An 8,168-nucleotide genomic window follows, 5' to 3' on the forward strand; every position below is an offset into this window, starting at 1 on the left:
TTATGATAATATATATATACATGTATATGCGTCATAAACATGTGATAACATGAAAGATATTTTGAATAACTTTACGCATGTTTACTTACGCTTTCGTTATTAACAGTAACGGTAAAATGACGAGATATTCGTAGACTCGACAGTCACATAACTCACTTGTCCATTTTTCTCAGTACATTCTTTAAGACCTTACTTAAATTAAGGATATAATTATCATAATTATTGCTACCATTTTTAGAATTGGTAGCTGTACCAGCCATTTTGAGGGGTTTCAACATGGATATAAATAGTCTTTCTTTTTTGTTTGACTCGCTAACATACTTTACACGCAGTGATTGGTTACCTGCTGTCTGTGATGTCACCATTCGTAGAAGTACAAATGGGGATATTAATTGCAAGCAAAATGTGATGGATAAAGTCAGAGAGATCCGAATGTTCATACAGGAGTGTTGGACAGTTTTCTGCTATTCCACGCACGGCGGCGCTGTTGTTTTGTTATAGTCCGAAATTGATAAAATCAGAGAGCTCAAAATTGGCATTTCAGGGTCATACCAGACGGAAAACCAGGACCAAGTGCTTTAAGGTGGCTCCACACTTTCGCAATTAACCAGCAAAATTCATTGAAACTTTCATATAATGGTTATGCAACTATGTAGAGTTGATTTTATGAAAAACTAAACAATCTGATAGTTTGGGAACTTTTTTGGAAAAAATACCAAAAACTGACTGGCATTGTTCAGAACAATAACAACAATAATAAAATGAAAAGAAGCATTTCTAATTAACCCTACAAATATTTTATTTATCGCAAAATATGTAACACACGTTACACAAAGTGGTTTTTTTTTATTGAATTTGTACGGATAAAAGTGATTATCTACAAGCTAAAAGCAAACAGGACACAAAGATCTATACATATAGAATGGGAAATTGAACAAAAGATACACAATGGCTTTCTTATTAATTTATTTTACATTTAACAATCACTTTGATCCGGGTGAGAGTTATCTTTTTGAAAAAAATCGGAACTTTTTGCAGAGGGATGACATTTACACAAAGACAGTTGTCTCTGTTTACATATAACAAAAATGATGGAAAAAAATAAAAAATATGATATCAAAATTATCAATTTATTGTTCTTTAATGGAACCAAATTACCCTCAGTCATGTACACTTTGGACATCTTTCCACAGTCCGCTAACTCACGGTATATTTATATGTCAGATACATATGTGACCAGAGGCTATCGCGTGGTATGCCGTTCTCATGTGCACTCACACATGCATTTCATAGGTATCTTGATATCTTACAAAACATTATTTTCACAGAGTAAGTAGACTACATTCGTAAACACGATTTATAAATGTAACAATTTCGGGTATAAATCCTGGCGGACCTGCAAATGTGTATGCAGGCCTTGCAAGGCTTTCTCAAGGCTCGCCTGAAAGCAGCATCAGATTACTAGGTCCGACCTTATTTAATAAACGAACAACAGTGGTCCGATCGGTTTGACCGTTTAAACGAAAACGGCCCAGGTGTTACTATAATTTGCACTACGATACCCTGTACCCTGTACCCCGTAAAATGTATTTTCACAGCACAATACATTCGATACGATAATCATATGTATCTTGATGCACATATCTGACTTTAAAGTTAGTTTCACAAACATGTAGCTTTACGATGTAAATAGTAAATACTGTTCAAATCGTTTCTGGTGTTTAAAAGAAGAATCAGTGAACGCACAAATCGAATTTATTTAAACTTTGATTGATATGTAGCTCGTATGCAAGCATAAACAAATGAGTGCGTACCCTCTGAAACTTTTATGTGAAAAAACTGAAGTTGCCCATCACAGAGATCACTCCGCTCGCTCAGAAAAAAACCGAAGATAATCCCTGCGTCTGGTGGCGGGAAAATCAATTGCTTCTCAGCATGATAGGTGGTACATTTAAGGTATGATCTCGAGCGCTCGACTCATTATTTCGGTCGCTTTACTTAGACTTTACGTATGAATCGTTTCATAATAGTATTGTATTGAAATCGTGATAGCTGAGCAGATGTACGGAAACGTAAATGGACCTCTCCTTGTTTTGATATCCAAGATATAGATGGTCAATATAATTTTTGACGCAAAGGGAAAGGGACTGGTCGTACTTGTACCGAATATCTGTTACATGTAGTCCTATTATTTGAAACCTGGTGGTTTGTGGGACTTAATACTATTTCTTCTTTATTCTCAAACAATTATGATTGATTTACCATATTTTCCCTCCTTGTTGCATCTCAGTCTTGAATATTTTGCAGAATATTTGATGAATCTATTTGTTTATGATAAACTTGTTTTCATGAGAGGAAATTGCTAAATTGTAAAAGCTTTTGTAAAATTCATTTCTATTCTGACATGCATTAAAATTTATTAAAATTTTGAAAAAAACATTGACACAATGCCCCTTTCCGACAATAGAAAGAATTCATGTTTAGATAAAAAGTATATAATGCCAAATATTAAAAAAGGTCCAGAAAGGATGAATACGAACCATCAGTGACTAAAATGATCCAAAAGTGCTTAATACGTACTGATATATAACGCATAGTATGAATTTGGATATGATTTGGATGTAATGACCCATCTCCATGACTTTCAATAGTCTCAGTAATTTCGCACGGGTGGCAGAACTGCCCCTATCTGAAAGAATCTATTCAAGTTTATCGGGATTGTGATTTTAATTTTCCATGATTAATCCTCTTGAATAGTAAATCTTATCCGGTTGTAGTTTTTCAACCGAATGAAATAAAGGTTATATCTGATTAGATTTTGGTGGGCATTGGTGTTCAAGTTTCAAAGTATAAAGGTCACATTTCCCATTTCTCCTGATCGAGAAGTTAGATATAAAGGGCCGGTTTCCAAAACGGCCCCTTCTCTGATTCAAATTTCCTGTTGGTGGTGCATTGCCCATGCCGTTGTGGTCACAAATCTATAAAGTATAACGATTTAGGTCACTTGGTTTGTTTTTTATGGCTCCTCAAAGTTGTACCTTTCAGAAGCTGTCTAAGTGTTGATAAAATGTGCATGTTATGTAAAATATTAATGAAAATCTAATCAAATGATGGTCACCGTAAAGAATACATTCATGGCATGATTGTGACAAAAAATCATGTTTCCATCGCGCCATTTGGCTGTTTTATGGAAGAAACAATCTCAAAAATGCCATTTTCGATGATAACATTTTAGACACAAAAACTGTGTTTTTTAGAGAATACACCCTTTTATGGGCGTTGGATGCAAACCAATTTTTATCCTATTAAACAGTACGTAATATGCTATTGATGAGAGGAAAAATCATCAAAATGTAAGTGGTGGAACATTTTCAAATGTTGGGTTGAATTAGCCTATGGTTGAATTGCCGATTTTCGACTTTCTTTAGATAATTAACAAAAAAACGAGAGTATTTGCTCGGTATGTTGAGAATATGTACACAGATATGAAAAAAAGTGAGAGAAACACTTTTTCATAAAAAAAATCCAAGATGGCTACTTCACAAGTCCCCGTGGTTGAAGACATTGGCTGACAAATAGACAGAACAACAAACAAAACGTGTTCCTTATGATTTTGGTTGGTTTTCGCATTTACGGGAGTGTTCATAGCTACGGGCGATTGTATAATACCTATATTTATAAGTTTGGTTAGTCACATGGTAACGGGGATCTTTCATATCGAGCCCCAAACATACTTTCGACATATGCACTCCGTTGCCGCATGGAAAACTATTTCAAGTTTTGTCGGAATTTCTTTACCTGTGGTTGTAATGGTCGAGGGTTTTCCAGCGTCCTGTAATACCCAAGGTAGTACAAGATACTGGAGATGTGCGCACACATTCCCATCGTTCTCTCTCCAACTGGGCACTGGCAGTAGTAGTCCTTTATTGGGGCCTCAACATCGGGTGAAACGGTGAACCGTATCCAAACGTTATATTTCGTTTGGCTTTTGTGTCGAGAATGTATTTGACATCGGAGAAGGTCTGGGGAGTGCTGGTAAAGCCACACCTCATAGTCTCCGTCATCACTTAAATGTTCGGCGATGTAACCAGGAGCCAGAGATATCTGATACGTTCCACACGTAATGGTTCTCAAGTAATCAAGATCGAGACGGGGAAACAGTACGGAAGATGCATCCATCTTGACAAACTCGGACCTTGCCCGTCTAGATAGATCCGGATCTGTCTTGACTCTCTGAGCTAAACCATTCGGTGTTGTCAAACGGTCCTTCATACGTTCAGCCATTAGCCTATCTTTGGCATCTCTCTCTGGAGATCTCTGGTAGATCGGTCCTCTAATACCATTCAGACAGGCTGTGACGGTTCGAAGCAAAGCCTCGATGACATTGATAAAGCTGTTAGACACCAATTGCGTTCGGAAGAACGTCCAGTGTTTCAGACGACCATGATAGGATTCCACAATCCACCTCGATTTGGTGATAGTTCTGTCAAGATTTGCTTGGACGTCAGAATGTTGACTTTGACCGGGTTTCAGGTATGACGGCATGCTAGCATTGAGGCCAGAGGCTTCGAGAACTGGTAGGACATCTCTAAAACCTCGGTCAACGACAACGTTGTCGTCTGGTTGTAGCCAAGTAACTAGCTTGTCCATGACTTTTTTTGTAATTGTAGCATCATTTTCGCTGCCAGTGAATGGTCCTACTGTGTCCAGAATGTAGCCATCTGGTAAGGCGATGCTCATGAATTTGAGATAGTTTCTCTTCTTCTGGCCACAGTAGGACATTCTCTGGAGCTTGTGGTCGGAGCTTTTCTGGATATAAATATAGGTGCCATCTAATATGGCAGTGGCTTTATCTCCAAAAAATGCTTCTGAAAAGACAGTATTGTGCCCGAGCAACTGTTCTCTTGTCAAGTGATCCGGACCTAGAAATTGTGGGACTATCGATGTGTCTAATGCCTGTACTATGGAGTGGAAAGTTTTGGACACACTTGACTTGGAAATTCCAAAAAGAGAAGAACACTGACTCCAGGAAATGTCGGTTTTCAGTTTTACCCAGAACAGTAATAGAGCATCGTGTGTAGTCTTGGTATATATACCAGATGAAAGATATGGGGAACAGTGCGAGTGGATTTCGAGGAACTGATCTTTGGACCAACCTGTCCAGGCCATGCATGCCGAGTCATCAAGAGAAGAAAAGCTTATTGTAAACGCAGACTGGTTCTGTGAAAGGACGTGCGACACCTCTAGNAGCCGCTGCTTACTAGTACACTGTTTTTACTCGAACTGCAAGAAAATAATCGTACGATAACTTAAAAAAGGGTATGAGCTGTTTTTGACTTTGTTGGTCAGTCTACAAAATGATAAAACAGTCGTAATTGTCCATGTATTATATTCTCTTCTCAACTCATGTCCACTCCGTCATATTGCAGCTTTGTCTAGATCTCTGAATTTGTGAAACGTTAAAAATAAGTCTGTTACGTTTAGTCAATCTAACCAATTGTATTCATTGACAAAAAATCAACGTCCATGCGCAACGAAACCAGAAGGTCAGAATACAGCGTCGAGGCCCGGGATATGACATCGAGGGAGCAAGAATACGACGTCAAGGGATAGTGTTGCTCGGTTGCCGTCGTATTGGGGCATTGTTGCTTTACAGGTCGAGACAGGTCGATTACGAGATTTGTTATTTTGCACTAGCTGGCAATCATACAGAGGTGAACATGGTCGAAATTTGTACCACAATGTGAAATGAAAGCCTATGTAATAATGTTCCCCTGAGTTATATATTAGAATGATAGGTTCCCTGGCGGACTATTTTACGTTGTTATTGAAATAAAAAAATAACTGTCGAATACTGACACCTTCATTGCAGTCGAAGTCTGAAACAAACTTTTGTCTATGATGCTTTGATCACGAATAATAGATGTTTTTGACAGAAATGAAGGGTAAGACACATTTGTAATTTGACAGTAGAGTAGCTGGATGGTGTTGAGCATCAGTTGAAAACGGCAGGTTTTTGTCTTTTGTTTTTTCGTTTTGTTTTGACTGATTATCGAGTTATATCCTCAAATTGTCGCTGGGTTTTGGAGGTATACATTTCACATAATGAAATATTATCTACCCAAGTCATAATGTCCGTTGCAAAATAGAAGCATTCCCCATAAAACTTAGATCGTTCCCCGACGGAATCGACTTTACTGGTAGTGCCTGATGTGATATATGTAATATGATCCCCTTTTGATTTGATTATCATTTTCATATATATTTACCATCGTATGGCATTGCCACTATAAAACCCTACCAAATACAGTTGGCATGAAAGCCATATACCGATTGTTGACCTTCATCATTATTATGACGTCATAATTGTTACGTTGGGTACCACTTCCCCCCCCCTTCCCCCCTAGATTTTAGTGCGGCTTTCAAACGTCATATTATGACGTCATTATACTATGACGTCAATATTGTATGCATAGATATAATTACGTTTTCTCAAGACATCAGACTAAATTCCAAATATTTAATTAAAACACCAATTCGCATTATAAAAATAATATTACCCTCGTAAAGATTTTAGAAAATAAATATGAATGAAGTTTCGAAATGTATTATGTACCCGTTTGCGGTGTTCTTATTCGTGCGCACAGTTCTAATCGGTTATGTACAATGTAGATAGGTTGGATGGCTTGATAACAAGTCCAGCGCTTGACATAATAAGTCGAGCGCACGAGATAATTAATGTAGACAATAATAGTGTGCATGTCCTAAATGTACCCCCGTACTACAATGCAATTAAAAAGATCAGGAAACTTAAATTCGCAGTGGCATTCGGAGTTTCGATTTCATTTGATGAGATTGTAAAATAATATAATCATTGGCTATTGATAAAGCTAAATCGTGGACGTATCCAGCGCACTGAAACCGACATAACAGGGAAGTAATTGATTTGTGCAGATACCTTATTACCAAAAATCACTTTGAAAATATCTCAGTTTTTTGTCTGGACACAATCTTGTACAGCTTAATGTATATGACACCAGTAAAATACTATATAACAAAGGAATTACTCAGGGGGACAGATCATAAAGCTTCTCAGTTTAAACCTGTAGGTAGATATGTTAGAAGTGAAATAGCTTGAAACAGAGACACATTCACAGCGAATTTGTTATGAACTTTTAGATACTATCATATTTATATTTCGGTTGCATATATATAATGATTACGAATGACATTGAATTTTACTAACTGAAAAAGGAACAATTTCTAACTCAGTTATTAAAATGCATACTATACGCTAAAATTCAAAATACACTTTCAAATTTTGTTATTCAGTAATTTTTAAACCAGGTGACACTCTCCGTATCATCCATATCTTCTGTATACATGCAGCATGTCTCAAATGCTCTAATATGTAGCGGTTCATATATAAACCATACCTTATCGTGTCACACAGACCATACACCATAAATACATGAATATGTCATACCTTACACGTATCACACAGTCTATTCACAATAAATACATGTATATGTCATACCTTACACGTGTCACACAGACCATACACAATAAATACATGTATATGTCATACCTTAATCACTCATATTTTCTAGAAAACAAGACACCCATCACATCCCACTATTTTTCCAAAATAGCCAAATCAAAGACACATCATCACATCAACACTGAGGACTTACACTTCAAGATGATGCAACATGGAAACAGCACATACAGAATATATACAAAAAAGCTTACAATAGACTTAATATTCTTCGCCATGTCAAAACCAAAGTCAATAGAAAATCATTAATTAAAATATATATGGGATTTATTAGGCCAATTTTGGAATATGCAGATATTATTTGGGATAATTGTACCCAACAGGCAAAAGATATTCTTGAATCTGAACAATTAGAAGCAGCTAGGATAATAACAGGTCTTCGTTCCGGGGTATCACATGACAAACTATACAATGAACTAGGTTGGGAAACACTATCTGTAAGACGAAATAAACACAAACATGTAATGATGTACAAAATTATGCATTGGCAGACACCTCAATACTTACAAAATGTTTTAAATCCCTTTATTAATAATCAAAATGATAACCCCTACCCTCTCAGACAAACTAGGCTTTTCAACCCACCGTTATGTAGAACTAATAACTATTT

This window comes from Mizuhopecten yessoensis, unplaced genomic scaffold, assembly GCF_002113885.1.
Source record: "Mizuhopecten yessoensis strain PY_sf001 unplaced genomic scaffold, ASM211388v2 scaffold4571, whole genome shotgun sequence".
NCBI lineage: Eukaryota > Metazoa > Mollusca > Bivalvia > Pectinida > Pectinidae > Mizuhopecten > Mizuhopecten yessoensis.